General features: G+C 39.1%; 1 long non-coding RNA gene across 2 annotated transcripts in view; it reads left to right on the top strand.

The window, feature by feature from the left end:
- Positions 1 to 16964, top strand: part of LOC133252388 (uncharacterized) — a 39464-nt gene that overhangs the window by 9902 nt on the left and 12598 nt on the right. Inside the window, exons 1-2 of one of the 2 annotated variants that reach the window (XR_009737901.1) lie at positions 10 to 358; positions 7438 to 7593. This is a non-coding gene — a long non-coding RNA (uncharacterized LOC133252388). Of the gene's footprint in view, positions 1 to 9; positions 359 to 7437; positions 7594 to 16964 lie in introns of those variants that run through there. The other variant, XR_009737900.1, reaches the window with a different exon arrangement.

The raw sequence follows: 16964 nt of genomic DNA, 5'->3' as shown, positions 1-16964 counted from the left end.
TGAACTGAACTGAACTGAAAGCAAACTTATTTACAGATATACAGAGTTAGAAAAGCAAACTTAGTTACAGAGTACAGATTAGTAACAGTTAAAGTGAAACATAGAAGTGATCAGACCTGTTCACTGTTCTCTTTATCTTCTTTGTTCTCAGGGAAGAAGAAAAAAAAAAATCTCATTCCTTTTTTTCCCCTTTTCACTGCAGCACTTTCACTGGTTGTATTTATTTTTATTTTTTTGGATTACTGTTTGTGCTGTGATTGTCTCAATAAAAGATTGTGATGTTCTCTGAAAATTCAGTTGGAATTTTATCATCAGAAGATTTACAATTACATGAGTCATTTTTATTCTTCTGTTGCAGGTGGGACTCCGGTGATTCTTTTATCTCAGGGACTGGCAGCCTCAGAAAACAGAAAGTGATGAGACCAGTCATCTGTTCAGAGTCAGATGACCCTAGATAGAGGCAGATAGTGATGGCTGCTGGCACAAAGCCACGGAACCCACTGTCTGCATAGATGGGGATGTTGACTTCAAAAATATTCACAGCCTAAAAGTTAAGACTTATGTTTTATTTGGTGGGTATTTTTAGGACGTCAAGCCCAGGAGACAGCATCTCAAGTGACCCTGAGAGAGCTCCTCCAGGGAGGCAGGGGAAGGAGCCAGGTTATATAGAAGTTTGCAACAGAGGGCAGGTAATCTGAATGCCGAAGGTATTTTTGTGAACTAAAGAAAACCAGATATCTCAAATTAAGGAATTTAGTGCTTTTCTGTGTATGAGGAGATGATTACTGAAATCATTCCTTTCATATGCATCTCAGCTCTCTGGGCCCAGTGCCTGGTGATTTTCACAACCTGAGCTCCCCTGGGTTTGCTGGAGGGAGTGGCTGCAGTCTAATGACTGTCAGATTCCAGGTGTTCTTCTCCCTCCTGAGTCCCTTCAGGGCTCACCAGCTCACATTGGAGGGCCAGCATTGCTGACGACTGTGACATTCTTACTTACTGATATGGCAGAAAATATGTATTTCTCAGGAAATAGACCTCAACATCTTCCTTCCTGGTCAAACAGCAGAAGAAAGCCCTTATTTCAACCTACTTGTTTACCCAGTAAGAATGTGTGTGTGCTAAGTCGCTTCAGTAGTGTCTGACTCTTTGAGACCCCATGGACTATAGCTCACCAGGCTCCTCTGTCCATGGGATTCTCCAGGCAAGAATACTGGAGTGCATTGCCATTCCCTTCTCCAGGGGATCATCCCAACCCAGGGATCAAACCCATGTCTCCTGCACTGGCAGGCAGGTTCTTTACCTCTAGTGCCACCGACCTAGGTTTTATTACAATGCTCACAATTCACATGGTTAATTGTGACAGAAGAACTGAAGAACTATATGCAGTTCTTCAGTTTCCTGTACAATGATTGCTATATGGATCACACCAGGTATTTTGAGGTCCCTATTTAGTTAGTTCCTCTGTTCATTTGCTTAATTTCACTCATCAAAAATAATAAAATTTTGATACAAAGGGGAAAATGTTTATTTTACTATAAAAATTATAACTGAAAGTTTTAAACTGTAAAAGTATAACTGAAAGTTTTAAAAGATAAAAGCTAACAAAAAGGTCAGCCAACAAAGACAGTGCTAATGTATCTCCAGTAATAATACACATTTAAAAACTGGATGACAGACACATATAAGACAAAATAAGGCAGATTTTTTGGCCATTTAGAAAATGGAAAATTTCCATGTTTTAATCTGTATCAAGGCATTCCTTCACAAAATGTAATAATTGCTGCAATTGCTGCCACCTGGATTCTGGTTAATCTTAGTATCATTGCATAGTCTGGGATCAATCTTGATTATAGTCAAGGACTGTGTAACAAAACCTAACTTGGTAGTTTATGGTTAAGGAAGGAACCTGAGATCTTCTGAATTTAATCTGCACAGGCTGCTATTGCTGGAAAAAAAAAATGTGCACAATGTGGGAGTTTCAAGTTAAGCTTAATTTGGGGCAAAATGAGGACTGCAGCCCAGAAGACAGCATTTCAGATGGCTCTGGGAAACTGCTGCTAGGAGGTGAGGGGAGGAGACAGGTTATATAAAAGTTTTGCAACAAATGGCAGGTCATCTGAATGTCAAAAGAATACTGTTAATTAAAGAAACCAGATACATTAGGTTAAGGAGTTTAGCACTTCTCTATGTATGGGAAGATGCAAGAGTCTGGGCTCACTGAAATCATTCCTTTGATCTGCACTTCAGCTATCTTGGGCCAGTATCCTGAGTTTTCACATCCTGAGTTTCCTCAGGGCTCACTGTGGGGAGTGGCTACAGGCTGATGGCTGCTAGATGCCAGGTAAGTTTTTCCTGCCTGAGTTCCCTGAGGGCTCACAAGCTCAGCATCCATAGTGGCTGCAGTCACTGATGACTGTGGGATCCTTGTTTACTGCTCTGTCAGGCAATATTCCATTTCTCACTGTCCATACCCTAATCTCTATGAAAGTTAGATGCCAACCAAGCTTGCTCTCTGTTGCTTTATCACAAATCCTGTGAATTTTCAGTATCCCTGAAGATACTGGCTCTAAAGATGGAAATGGTAGCATATGATTTTCAAAGGTGATGAACTATTGCTAAATCTAAAGTGATCACAAACATTTGTTGAACTCTAGTGCATGGAACTCATTTAAGTGCTTTGTGTGCCTTAACTCAAGTGTACTATCATCATTACTCTTTTGCAGATAAGAGATTTGGGGCTAATGACGTTAAAAACATTTCCAAAAGTTTAAAATGTCACTAAAAATTGTAATTGGGATTTAAACTCAACCAAGATGGTTCCAAACTTATGTTTGTAATCATACTGAAGCATCTGGTTTGTGGGGTCTGGTTTGTGGGATTAATGAGTTAACCAACTCTTTATTCTTTGTGTTTAAATCTCCAGATATAAGTTCTAGCAAAAAGCCCAGTATCTCAGTGCCATTCAAAGTGTCCCACCTCCTTTCAAATTGCACAACCCAGTATTATGAGGAATACAACATTTACCCAAACAAATTATTGATAGTAATAATAATATTTATTGCTCATTGTGGGCCTTATAGTGGAGAAGGCAATGGCACCCAACTCCAGCACTCTTGCCTGGAAAATCCCATGGACAGAGGAGCCTGGTGGGCCGCAGTCCATGGGGTCGCTAAGAGTCAGACAAGACTCAGCAATTTCACTTTCACATTTCAGTTTCACGCATTGGAGAAGGAAATGGCAACCCACTCCAGTGTTCTTGCCTGGAGAATCCCAGGGATGGGGCAGCCTCGTGGGCTGCCGTCTATGGGGTCACACAGAGTTAGACACAACTGAAGTGACTTAGCATTAGCAGCAGCAGTGAGCCTTATATACATATTTTACATTTGCATTCATGATCTCATGATTCTAATAGCAATGTTAATATCTGCTGCTGCTGCTGCTACTGCTAAGTCGCTTCAGTCATGTCCGACTGTGCGACCCCATAGATGGCAGCCCACCAGGCTGCCCCGTCCCTGGGATTCTCAGGCAAGAACACTGGAGTGGGTTGCCATTTCCTTCTCCAATGCGTGAAAGTGAAAACTGAAAGTGAAGTTCCTCAGTCGTGTCCGACTCTTAGCGACCCCATGGACTGCGGCCTACCAGGCTCCTCCATCCATGGGATTTTCCAGGCAAGAGTACTGGAGTAGGGTGCCATTGCCTTCTCCAATGTTAATAGCTACTTACAATTATTACATATTTACAGATGAGGAAACTGAAGCTTATGAAAGTTTACTTACATGAAGTAAAGAAATTACAAATGTGCCTGTAACATCCACAGAGCTGTCTGCCAATTGCAGGTGCCCAGTGAGCAGGAAAAGGAAGTGAGGTCATGTAGACTATAACTGGTTTAGTCAGTATAGTGTAAATCAAGTCCTCTCTGTACACGATGTCATAATTGCATATGGGGACCCTTTTCATTACCTTCTACTTGAACCTGGATCATTTGGCCTGTTCTGTATGCTCTGCTTCTTCTCTGGATCTCAGATGACTCTCTTCTGACCCATTATAGTCCCAGGGATCATTCACTCATGTTTTTGCCTGATGAAATAGAAAATGAGGATTTGTTGTTTCCAAATAAGTGATTAAATATACAAGTCAAAATATGAAAATAGGGAAAAGTGTGACGGGTTTGCTATGGGTTTCCCAACCTTACTTCCCACTCAAATTATGATTTTTTCACCATGTTTCAATATTGTAGAGGATGTAAAAACAACAACAATGAAGTCTTTCCTGTATCCTCTCAGGTTCAGGAAAGAAGTGACTGAAGTCTGCAAATCAAATTGATAAAAAGACAGGTGAGCAGGAGAAAGGTTCGTTTTGCATGCATACAGGGAGCCTCACAGAAAAGAAGTGGAAACCACAAAGAAGTGGTTAGATCTAGAGGCTTATAAGTCATTTTAATCATGGGCAATAAATTGTGAAGTAATTAGACAAAGGAAGGGAAAGTTGTGTTTCTAGGGCAATAAATTACAATAGGTAAAATACATGGGGGAAAACTAATGGAAGATTAGGGTTATTTAGTAAGGTTTATTATGTGACTCAATTTGATGCTTTCATCATTTAAAAGAGTTGAAAGTGTTTTCAGTGACTGAGTCATGCTTATCTTCCTGGTTCTGGAAGAAGTCACACCTTTGCAAAGGGAAATGTGTGTCCTGCTTTTCGACTGAAAGGGGAAGGGCAGAACGTTAATTGCTTTCAGCTCAAAACAAATCAGGGACGAGCAGGGAAGGATAAATTGGAAGACTAGAACTGACATACATACTACTATATATAAAACAGATTAACAAGGACCTACTGTATAGCACAGGAAAGTCTACTTAATACTCTGTAATGACCTATGTGGTAAAATAATCTAACAAAGAGTGGACATATGTATATGTATAACTGATTCACTTTTTTGTACATCTAAAACTAACATAACATTGTAAATCAACTATACCTCAGTAAATATTTTAAAAAATTGTTTTGTCAAAGAAGAATATTTTGGTACAGCAAATTCTGATTTCCTTCAACATATAATTAATATTATGAAGTTTTAAACCTAAAACATGACTTCCTAGTTTCAGGCATATAAAATTAAAATTATCATAAAATTAACAACTCAAGTATTTTTAAGAAAAAGATATTTAAATTGATTTCCAATTTAAATGTTAAAATCATGCATTTGAAAGACTTTAGCATACCTCTGAATTATAGATGGTCTTCTTAGAGTGCATTTTCTTTTTATAATTGATACTTTCCTCATTTAGTAGATTATGTAGTCACATAATGAGTTTGAAAACTCATTAACAAATTAGAGATAAAACCAGTACATCTTTTTGAATTACAGTTTTTATACCAAGCCTAACTATATATCTGCTGCTAAGTCACTTCAGTCGTGTCTGTGCGACCCCATAGACGGCAGCCCACCAGGCTCCCCCGTCCCTGGGATTCTCCAGGAAGAACACTGGAGTGGGTTGCCATTTCCTTCTCCAATGAACTATATATCTACCAGGAAATAAAAGTTGGTTTAAAAGGGAGGTTTTTTTTTTTTTAGTGTATTACATGATATAAAGAATGTCTAGTGCTCCAAAAATAAAATTTTACTTTATAGTATCGGAAAACTTACTGTTTAAGGATTACTGCAAAAAGACTGCAAACTTTCAAAGTTAGAAATGCAGATTTTGATTACTTTTTGCCCCACTGTTTCTCCTTTACAGACTTATTATACTTGTTACAGTGAAATTTCTCAACAATCATCTGCTAAAAAGATTTTCTCTTGGATTATAGTTCTTTGTCTATTGTATTCTAATTAGAGATCTTTGTACGTTAAGATGAATATTTGCAACTAAAACCAAAGTAGAGTAAAACTATTTAATGTCCCTGAGAATTCTCGTAACATCTGTTCCATAGCACTCATTCCACTTCTTGGGTTGTCCCACATCCTCACAAAAAAGTATGCTGAAACATCAACATTCACAGTCATCTTTTGTAGTAAACATATGAGAATATTTTCAGTACTGTTCTCAGGTTTATGTGTTTTCTTTACATTATAATTATTCTTTAATTTTCAGTTAAAATGATAAAATTATTACCTTTTGGGGTAGTTGTTTTATTTTATTATACACTTCATTTAGAATATATGCATCTATCTTACAAATATACATGTTGATACATACATGCATTATATATCTAGTATATATCTATCCATTTGAATGTTGGAATCACCAGTTAGGCAACTTTACATTTATTCTTTCCACACAGTCAAATACAGTATGTCTTTTAATACAGTATGTCTTTTGTAGGCTTAAAACTTGTAATTATATGTATATGTTAGGCAAAATTTTTTAAAAAGTGACAAAAATGCCTTTTATGGATGCCATCTATACACACAAAAACTAACACACATATAGTATATAGTACATAGTAATAAGAATTATCAGGCATAAGTGTGTTTATATCACCTAGTTATCCTCCTTTTTGGAACCTAGAATGACTCACAGTCATCTCAGAACCATGTATTCATGACTCCACTCTTCCTTCTGCATCACCTTCCTTTTACCTTAGTTGCCCTAAGTGCTCAGCATACTTCAGCCTTGAGTTTCAAGCAGACAAATTCTACATCAGTTACTACAATCTATACATGATCAGTACTATTTTTCCTAAGTGGACAGACACATGCATTTCAAATAATCTTCCTGTCCCTCTTTGAAAAGTCTATGTGTTGAGAAATGCAGTATTTGCTTTCATATTCATAAACAAGGATGTTACAGTCATCATGGTTTTCAACTCTCCATATGTGAATTCCTGAGTCTAAGGGCATTTAGAAAGAAGACATGGCATCAGCCACCATGAGGCTGCAGCCACGCCCTATGGTGAGCCCAAAGGAAGCCTAGGATGTGAGAAACAGGATACTGGCCCCAGATAGCTGAGATGCATATGAAAGGAATGATTTCAGTAAGCCTAGACTATTGCATCTTCCCATACATAGAAAAGTGCTAAATTTCTTAACTTGGGATACCTGATTTTCTTTAATTCACAAAATATATATATAATATTTTTATATATTCAGATTACCTGTCTTTTGTTGCAAACTTCTATATCACCTGTCTCCTTATCTGAGATGGAGCAACTAGAGATGCGAGTTACTATCTCCCAGGCTTAAGTCCTAGAAATTTCTGCTGAATAAAACAACTCTCAACTTTTAGGTTGTGACTATTTTTTAAGTCTAAAGTGTCAGCTCCCATGTGTCAAATATTTCATATAAGTTCCAACAAAAAATATTTTCTTTGATGGATATAGAACTATTTCTGGCCAGCTGTTCTTTTTGTTTCCTAAATTGCATCACACTTAAATCTACATGTTAATCCTGTGGTTTGTATTTGTGTTCACAAGTCTGCCTTTTGTGTTTGCATGTAGGCTTCCTTCTAGATGACAAAGTCCTAAGTAGAGAGATGAGTCAGCTCAGTCTGTAGAAATTCCTGGAAGAATGTTTGCTTATCCAACTGCTTGATGAGTTTCCTTGCTCACCTAAAGGTTCCTGTGAGAACACATGAAGATACCTTCACATCTCAGGTAACTATTATACAGTATATTCTAGAAATAAATTAATGAGCTTAAATTTAAAATAAACTCTTTATAACATGCTGGAATTTACAAAGACATCTTGCTACAAATCCTAATAAAAAGAACTTATGATTTAGTTGTAAAGCCACAACTAACTTACATATATATATGTAATATATATTACAGTTCCCTGCAATAGAGTGTGTTTATCTGTCCAAAGTGAGATAAGTACAATATTATGGGAATAAATGAAGAAAAGACAGAAGATCAGGGTCTTTTGCTAGGTCATGGCATTTTCCATTTAAATCCCTGTATAAATATTGTCTCAAAATATATGTAAATTAAAACTTCTATCTTCCCCAGGAAATATGAACTAGTCATATTGCTTTCAAATCCTTTTTCCTGACAAAGTAAATATCTTTTACTATTAAGATTGGATTGACAATTTCTGAGAGATAAAACTATTACCATGAATTATATGGCAGCCTTGAAACATGCTAAATTAGCCTTTGCTAATTTATATTTAGAAATGGAAGAACCTGTGCACTTCAGATTTTTCTTAAGGATATAGCCTATTAGATTTAAATGAAATGAAAACTGGCATGAATTAGGAATATACCAAAATGAAGATCAGTGTAGTGATGAAATACAGTAATTCAGCATTACCTTAATGCCTCAGTGACAACAGCAAATACCAGTTGGCTGTGAAATTATTAACCCTCTGTACAATAAATGTTGATGTTTGAATTGTATCTGAGATTAATATGTAGTCTGGTTCAAAGCACATGATTCTTTATAAGCCAACATATAAGTATGCCTGATATAATAAGAACATCTATAAAGGAATAATCAAAAACATGTTAGCAATCTAAAAACTAAATTATATCAGATTTTTTGCCTTTCTAAAGTAAATATTTAAATAATAAACTCTTAACACCTTTCATTTCAATCCAACTTGCCTAGAATTTATGTTTAGAGATACCAAATTAATGGAAACTTGAAGTTACCCTCAAATCCAATTCCCATCCTTCATTTTGTAAATACAAATGACCCCAGAGAGACTGAGGTGTGAAAGTGGTGTACCCTTGAACTTGCACACCGACCCTTCTTCCTTCCCTTCTCTGTACCAAACCCTCTGAGCTGAGGGATTTGAATGTTTGAAAAACCAAGTCCGCTGTATCAGAGTTCCCTCTCCTGTGACCATTATATGTTGTATTCATGCCCAGTAGGGCATTTCCAGATTGTCATTTTTAATTCTTATTTTCTGGCCACTCTCTCATCTTCATCTTATTCAAGGTCAGTAAAAGCCAGAGAGATCAGCAGTGAAAGAGGAAAGCTTTTTGATGTGCTTTTAAATGCCTAACCTGAATGGTTAGGCTGGATGGGGTTGTTCTAGACCTGTCCTGGGAAGCTCTTCTCTGTCCACTCTTGTGTCTGTAACCTTGCTCTCATTTGCCCTTCAGTAACTACTGAGACATCACCCCTTGTCTTAGTATCTTCACAGACATCTGAAAATTTCACATGCAGATCACCTCCATTTAGGAAGCTCAATTTCTTCCTGTTAGAGGCTTCCTGTTAGAGGCTTAGTCGCTCAGTAGTGTCCAACTCTTTGAGACCTCATGGACTGTAGTCACGAGGTTTATCCACAGGGACTCTCCAAGCAAGAATACTAGAGTGGGTTGCCATGCTCTCCTCAGAGGCTCTCCTCAGTTCAGTTCAGTTGCTCAGTCATGTCCAACTCTTTGCAACCCCATGAATCACTGCACACCAGGCCTCCCTGTCCATCACCAACTCCCAGAGTTCACTCAAACTCATGTCCATTGAGTCGGTGATGCTCTCCAAGGGTGGTCCTAATTTTGAAATCTTACTCTCTGGGGCTTTTTCTTCTTCTTCCCTGTAACATTTTCATAAGAGGAAGGCAATGGCAACCCACTCCAGTACTTTTGCCTGGAAAATTCCATGGATGGAGGAGCCTGGTAAGCTACAGTCCATGGAGTTTCAAAGAGTCGGATACGACTAAGCAGCTAACACATACACATGATTGCAGTCATCTGTAAAATGTCTTTCAGATTTAGCTGCTTTGTTTTGCTAAGTTGGCACTTTCTCTTATAATAGACTTCTGAGGTCCTGTTTTTCAATTAGAATTTTTTGATTAATTCTTCGTGATTTAGAGCATCTTTATCTCTTCAAAGAATCAGATTCAGTTAACCTAGAGTAACCTCAATTTGGTACATAACATAAGAAATGTTTTCTTTACTTCTACCTTTTATTACAGGCTTGTTTAGACAATCTTTTTCTGGTGACCTTAGCAGAACTTTAAAGGAAGATTTAGGTAAAATATTGCAAGAGCAGAAAGCTAATTGGAATCTCAATTTAAAAATTAATTGCCATATCCTTCAACAATAAAGAGGTCAAACAAATCTCCACTGTATTTTGCCAGCAAGACATTTGCATTAGAAAAGATCAATAGAAGATAATATAACAGATTAATTTAGAAAGGGTAAATTAATTTGTTAACCCTTGTATTACCATTAGGGTGGGTGGTACTGAAGGAAATAGAACTGGTTTTGTCATAATTGGTCTTATTCCTGCTTTGAACAGAATTGTCTCTGAGAGTTTGCTATTATAATTATGGATATGCATGCAGTAAGATGGGAAAACAGTTTTTCTGAACCTTTATGTAACTAGAGGTATGGGGCTTAGAGACCGTCCATTGAATGGGTGTGTGTGTGTGTGTGTGTGTGTGTGTGTGTGTGTGTATGTGTGTTATTTTCACATTTTGTGATGTATGTATTTTCAATCAGGGTCCAGTGAAACATCTGTCACATTGAAAGGTTGTTGCTGAATCACAAAAGATGCCAGGATTCTTGGCCTCCAGAGAATTCAATCTGGGGCCAGAGATGAGGCTCGATCGCTCAGAGCTTTTGTGTAATAAAGTTTTATTAAAGTATAAAGGAGATAGGGAAACTTCTGACATGGACATCAGAAGTGGGCAGAATACCCACCTGCTCGTCTTTAGCTGGATGTTATATAGTTACTAGCAGTCTGTTAATGAAAGAAAGGAATGTCTTAAAACTCAGAGAATGGCACCAGGCCCTTCACCCACAAGATGTATTTTGGATAATCTTGGCACCAGGTGAGTCATCCCAGGCCATAAAATGGTTGACTTGAATCTTGTAGAAAGGCAGATTACCATACAAATAGTTTCATTTACATAGATTAGGAGAACAATGTCTGAGTATAACATACTAGTTTGTCAAGTCTCCTCTGCGCCATTAGGCTGAATCGACTTGAAGAAGAGTTTGGGGTAAATGCATAGTAAGTACATTAACATAGCTTAAGACAAACATTTCCATAAGAAAAATGCATTGGTTAACTCAAGATTTGAGAAAAGTTAAATTCAGATGGAACCAGGTGTCATTATGGCAACAAAGTATTTTAAGAGAAACCTCTTTTTAAATTTGTGTAGAAAAGGGAAAAAATACATCACTAGTTTGCTTCCTCCTGCCACTTAAGAGAGAAGAAAAAACAACAACAAAAAAAAAGTCTGACTGCTGCTGCTGCTGCTAAGTTGCTTTAGTCGTGTCCGACTCTGTGCAACCCCATAAATGGTAGCCCACTAGGCTCCGCCATCCCTGAGATTCTCCAGGCAAGATCACTGGAGTGGGTTGCCATTTCCTTCTCCAATGCATGAAAGTGAAATGTGAAAGTGAAGTCATTCAGTCGTGCCCGACTCTTTGTGACCCCATGGACTGCAGCCTACCAGGCTCCTCTGTCCATGGGATTTTCCAGAAAAGAGTACTGGAGTGGGTTGCCATTGCCTTCTCCAAAAAAAGAAAAAAGTCTGACACTTGCAGCCTATTTCCTCCGTTTGGAGATCCCTGGCCTTCCTTCCTGTTAGCCTCTCAACATGCTTTCCTTTCCTCTATTCATCCATTTTTGGGCTCCAGTATTTTAAAAAATGAGGACTTCCCAGATGGTGCGGTGGTAAAGAATCCATCTGCAATGCAGGGGACACAGAGATACAGGTTCAGTTTCTGGGTCAGAAAGATCCCCTGAAGTAGGCAATGGCAGCACAATCCAGTATTCTTGCCTGGGAAATCCCACTGACAGAGGAGCCTGGTGGGCTACAGACCATCAGATCGCAAAGAATTGAACACGACTGAATGACTGAGCAAGAAAGCAGCCTTTAGAAGATAACAGGATCCACTTGAAATAATTCAAGTTGGTTGGTTTGTGAGGACAATTCCACCATAAAAGGGGAAAACAGTTTGCAGGCACAGTGCTTAAGAACTTCTTTGACAGTTCTTTTCTCACGTTGTTCGATATCTCCTTGCGAGGTATTTCTCTTGATTAGTTTTCAGCATTTTCTCTAGTACTCTCTTTTAAAATAAAGTACTATTTTTAGTACTATTTTATAAAGCCTGCTAACGTCCCAGTGATCACCATAATTTAAACAATCTAGGCATGAGTAGAATTCCTTTCTAAGAAGTTTCTTCACCTTGAACATCTCCCCTCACAGGTCTTTTGTTCTTTTACCAGCAAAAATGATTTTCCTCCCTATTATCCATATGTGATTTGAAAATTTATACATATGATGATGGAGGCATTTAACTGTGCATTTTTCCTGAGGTCAAATTTAAATGTTTAACTGGGGGATTTGTTTCCATAGGCATTCTATTCTTTGAGGGTTTAAATCAGTACATCTATTCTTGCTAAATTGCTTCACCCATGTTCTACTTTTGGTGAGCCTATGAACCGTAGCTCTCCAGGCCCCTCTGTCCCTGGGATTCTCCAGGCAAGAATATTGGAGTGGGTGGCCATGCTCTCCTGCAGGGAATCTTCCCGACCCAGGGATCAAACCCACGTCTCTTATGCCTCGTGCACTGGCAGGCAGGTTCTTTACCACTAGCGCCAGACTGCCCCAAATATTTTCTCCTCCTCGGCATCATCTGCCACAGGAGCCAGCAAGCTGTTTCTGAAAAGGGCTTGTATGTCAGCTTTCTTTCTCCTGCTGTAACAAATTACTGTTCATATAACAGTTTAAAAAACACACTTTTTTTTTTTCCAGCTAGAGTCCTGGGGGACAAAAGTATAAATTGAGTCTAACAGAGCTAAGGTCAGGGTGTCCTCAGGTCTGGTCCTCAGAGACCCTGAGGAGAGAGTTCATCCCCTCGCCTTTTTAAGCCCCTAGAAGCCACATGGTCACTGTGGCCTCTTGCCTTCATCTTCACATCTCTCCTGCTTCCTCCTCATAAGGGCCCTTGAGGTGACCTGGGATCCACCTGGATAACCCCAGATACTCTCTCTGTCTTAACAACCTTAATCACATCTGCAGTGTCCCCCCACCCCTGCCCCACCACCATGAAGTTAACGTTCTCAGGTTGTGGGGATAAAGATATGGACATTCTGGGGATGGGAGGCATGGATTAGCCTAGACAGACAGTGACTGCTCAAGGATTTGCAGGACACAGTCTTTATCATATATTCTTCTTTGTTCTATTTGTTTGGCTGTGTGTTTATTTGCCAAGTCGTGTCCAACACTTTTCAACCCCCTGGACTGTAGCCCTCCAGCTCCTCTGTCCATGGGATTTCCCTGGTGAGAATACTGGAGTGACTTGCCATTTCCTTCTCTAGGAGATCTTCCCAACGCAGCAACAGAACCCATGTCTCTTGCTTTGGCAGGCAAATTCTTTTCCACTGAGTCACCAAGGAAGCCCCATTTGTTAATAACCCTTAAAGAATCTTAAAAGCATGATTAGCTCATGGGCCCTATAAAAATACATTAACAACAAATTACCAGTCAAATCTGGCCTAAAGGCAGTTAATCAGTCGCTGGTCTACTTTAAGTCTGGTGTTTATTTAATTCTGTTTATGAATATACAAATGCTTTGCTATACCCCATAACCATACTGGAGATATTAACCTAATGTTTGCCACACAATACAGCATGTAATCAAACTACCTCAAAATACCACTTCTCACAGGCTAGCAAAGTAATGCTCAAGATTCTCTGAGTCAGGCTTCAAAAGTACATGAACTGAGATGTTCACATCAACTTCCAGATGTTCAAGCTGGATTAAGAAAAGGCAGAGGAACCAGAGATCAAATTGCCAACATTCGATGGATCATCAAAAAAGCAAGAGAGTTCCAGAAAAACATCTGCATCATTGACATGCTAAAGCCTTTGACTATGTGGATCACAACAAATTGTGGAAAATTCTGAAAGAGATGAGAATACCAGATCACCTGACCTGCCTCTTGAGAAACCTGTATGCAGGTCAGCAAGCAACAGTTAGAACTGGACAGGGAACAACAGACTGGTTTAAAATAGGAAAAGCAGTATGTTAAGCCTGTAAACTGTCACCCTGCTTATTTAACTTATATGCAGAGTACCTCATGAGAAACGCTGGGCTGGAAGAAGCACAAGCTGGAATCAAGATTGCTGGGAGAAATATCAATAACCTCAGATATGCAGATGACACCACCCTTATGGCAGAAAGTGAAGAAAAACTAAACAAAAAGTGATGAAAGTGAAACAGGAGAGTGAAAAGTTTTGCTTAAAGCTCAACATTCAGAAAACTAAGACCATGGCATACAGTCCCATCACTTCATGGCAAATAAATGGGGAAGCATTAGAAACAGTGTCAGATTTTTTTTTTTTTTTTTTTTGCTCCAAAATCACTGCAGATGGTGATTGCAGCCATGAAATTAAAAGATGCTTACTCCTTGGAAGGAAAGTTATGACCAAGCTAGACAGCATATTAAAAAGCAGAGACATTACTTTGATGACAAAGCTCCATCTAGTCAAGGCTATGGTTTTTCCAGTAGTCATGTATGGATGTGAGAGTTGTATTATAAAGAAAGCTGAGCGCCAAAGAATTGATGCTTTTGAACTGTGATGTTGGAGAAGACTCTTGAGAGTCCCTTGGTCTGCAAGGAGATGCAACCAGTCCATCCTAAAGGAGATCAGTCCTGGGTGTTCATTGAAAGGACTGATGTTGAAGCTGAAACTCCAATACTTTGTCCACCTCATGTGAAGAGTTGACTCATTGGAAAAGACCCTGATGCTGGGAGGGATTGCGGTCAGGAGGACAAGGGGACCACGGAGCATGAGATGGCTGGATGGCATCACTGACTCAATTGACATGAGTTTGGGTAAACTCCAGAAGTTAGTGATGGACAGGGAGGCCTGGTGTGCTATAGTTCATGGGGTTGCAAAAAGTCAAACACGACTGAGCCACTCAACTAAATTGAACTGAACTAATCTGTGGTGTTGGTAAAGACTCCTGAGAGTCCCTTGGACTGCAAGGCGATCAAGCCTGTCAATCCTAAAAGACATTCAGTCCTGAATATTCATTGCAAGGACTGATTCTGAAGCTGAAGCTCCAATATTTTCACCACCTGATGGGAAGAACTGACTCATTAGAAAAAAACCTTGATGCTGGGGAAGATTGACAGCAGGAGGAGAAGGGGACAGCAAAGGATGAAATGGTTGGATAGCATTACCATCTCCATAGACATGATTGAGCAGGCTCTGGGTGTTGGTGGTGGACAAGGAAACTTGTTGTGCTGTAGTTTATGAGGTCGGAGTCAGACATGACTGAGTGACTGAACTGAACTAAACAGCTTATATTTAAAGAGTCTTTTTCCATTTCTTTCCAATATACCACACCACTCTTAGTGATAACAGTGGTGACTAGAATAATATTATTTTGCCAATTCTGAATTCCATCTGGTTTGTGAATATAACTACACTGTAAAACAAGTGTTTACAACTGACAACTTTCAATTGTTATAGTGTATTAACACTATATACCTCCCATAATGTCTCTTTTGTTATCATTCAGTTGCTAAGTTATTTCCGACTCTTTGCCACCCCATGTACTGCATCACACCAGACTTCCCTGTCCTTCACTATCATCTCCCAGAGTTTGCTCAAACTCATGTCCATTGATTCAGTGATCCTATCTAACCTTTTCATCTTCTATTGCCCCTTCTCCATTTCTAAGACAAGTTTTTCTTTCCTTTATTTGTCCATTCAAAGCCAGTTGTACCATCGATAAGATAAATTTCATTTTCATCCAGAAGACAATGAAAACCTGACTGTCCAGTGATAAACTGCCATGTTTGGTTTAGCATAGATTTCCCATCATTGGTCTTCCTTAACCTGGCTCTCTAGAAGTCTAGTCGCTTTGCATGCATTCCATCCTGGTCCCAGCATTATCCACAGAAGTGAAGTTCCAACACAATTTTTATCCTGTTAATTCATTCAATTAGGTATATGTTGTCCCTCCAGACTGGTTTTATAACTGTTTTTGGTCTCCTGGAAGAGACCTCCCTCTTGGGTCATTATGATAGTTTGCAAGTCCTTTATATAATGATGAATAACCTAAAATACTGAAACTGATCATCACCCTAAGAGCAGCTCCTAACAAACTGGATCACAGTGGACCAATGCTGACCAACCCATCACACACAGCACTGCTTTACACACCAATGAATCTCATACCGTTTGAAAAATTGTCCTGTGCCAAAAAATATTGTGTGTCTCATGAGACTGTCACTGGGGCCATCTAATTCCTATAACATCTCTACCTGGGAAGGCCATCAGTCTTCCAATTCCAGTGAAATGGAGGTAACATAATGGTAATTTGGGGTTTCCCTGCTGGTTCAGATGGTAAAGGATCCTCCTACAATGCAAGAGACCTGGGTTCCATCCCTGGGTCTGGAGGATCCCTTTGAGGAGGAAATACAACCCACTCCAGTATTCTTTCCTGGGAAATCCCATGGACAGGGTATCTGGTGGGCTATAGTCCATAGGGTGGAAAAGAGTCAGTCATGACTGAACAACTGACACTTTCACTTTTCAACACCTGTAATTTTGGCCACCAAATCATACCCAAATCCATCTCTTTTGTGACTAGAGTCTCCTTCCACTATCTTTAAGTCTGTGTTTCATTCACAGATGAGTGGTGATAACACTGACCAGGCAGCTTCAACCTTCTTTTCATCACGTTAAGGCTGCTCTCTTGGCAGTTCCACATTCCAGCTTTATTTATGGTCACCCAGAATGCCGAATCTCTGTTGTTCAGCCTTCTGCTCTGTCTAGTTTGTTGGTATCATTTCCTCTGGCTAATCTTTTCATTAACCAGATGAATTCATGTGACTGATATACTGTGGACCAGCTGTTTTGGACTCTGATAAGCATCACATGAGTACCCCTTCCCACTCCTTTACTCAAAATTATTGACATGACCCTGTAGATGAACTTGGAATTCAGCAATTGTCTATTTTCCCTTATCCAGAGAGGACAGCCCCAGAAATTATCCCCAACATTGGTCATTAGTATCAGATCTGAGACAGGTGGGAGTTTTGTT

The sequence above is a fragment of the Bos javanicus genome, chromosome 8 (genome assembly GCF_032452875.1).
Source record: "Bos javanicus breed banteng chromosome 8, ARS-OSU_banteng_1.0, whole genome shotgun sequence".
In the NCBI taxonomy this organism is placed as follows: domain Eukaryota; kingdom Metazoa; phylum Chordata; class Mammalia; order Artiodactyla; family Bovidae; genus Bos; species Bos javanicus.
The sequence above is the reverse complement of the archived record's forward strand: the minus strand, read 5'-3'. Positions and strand labels throughout refer to the sequence as shown.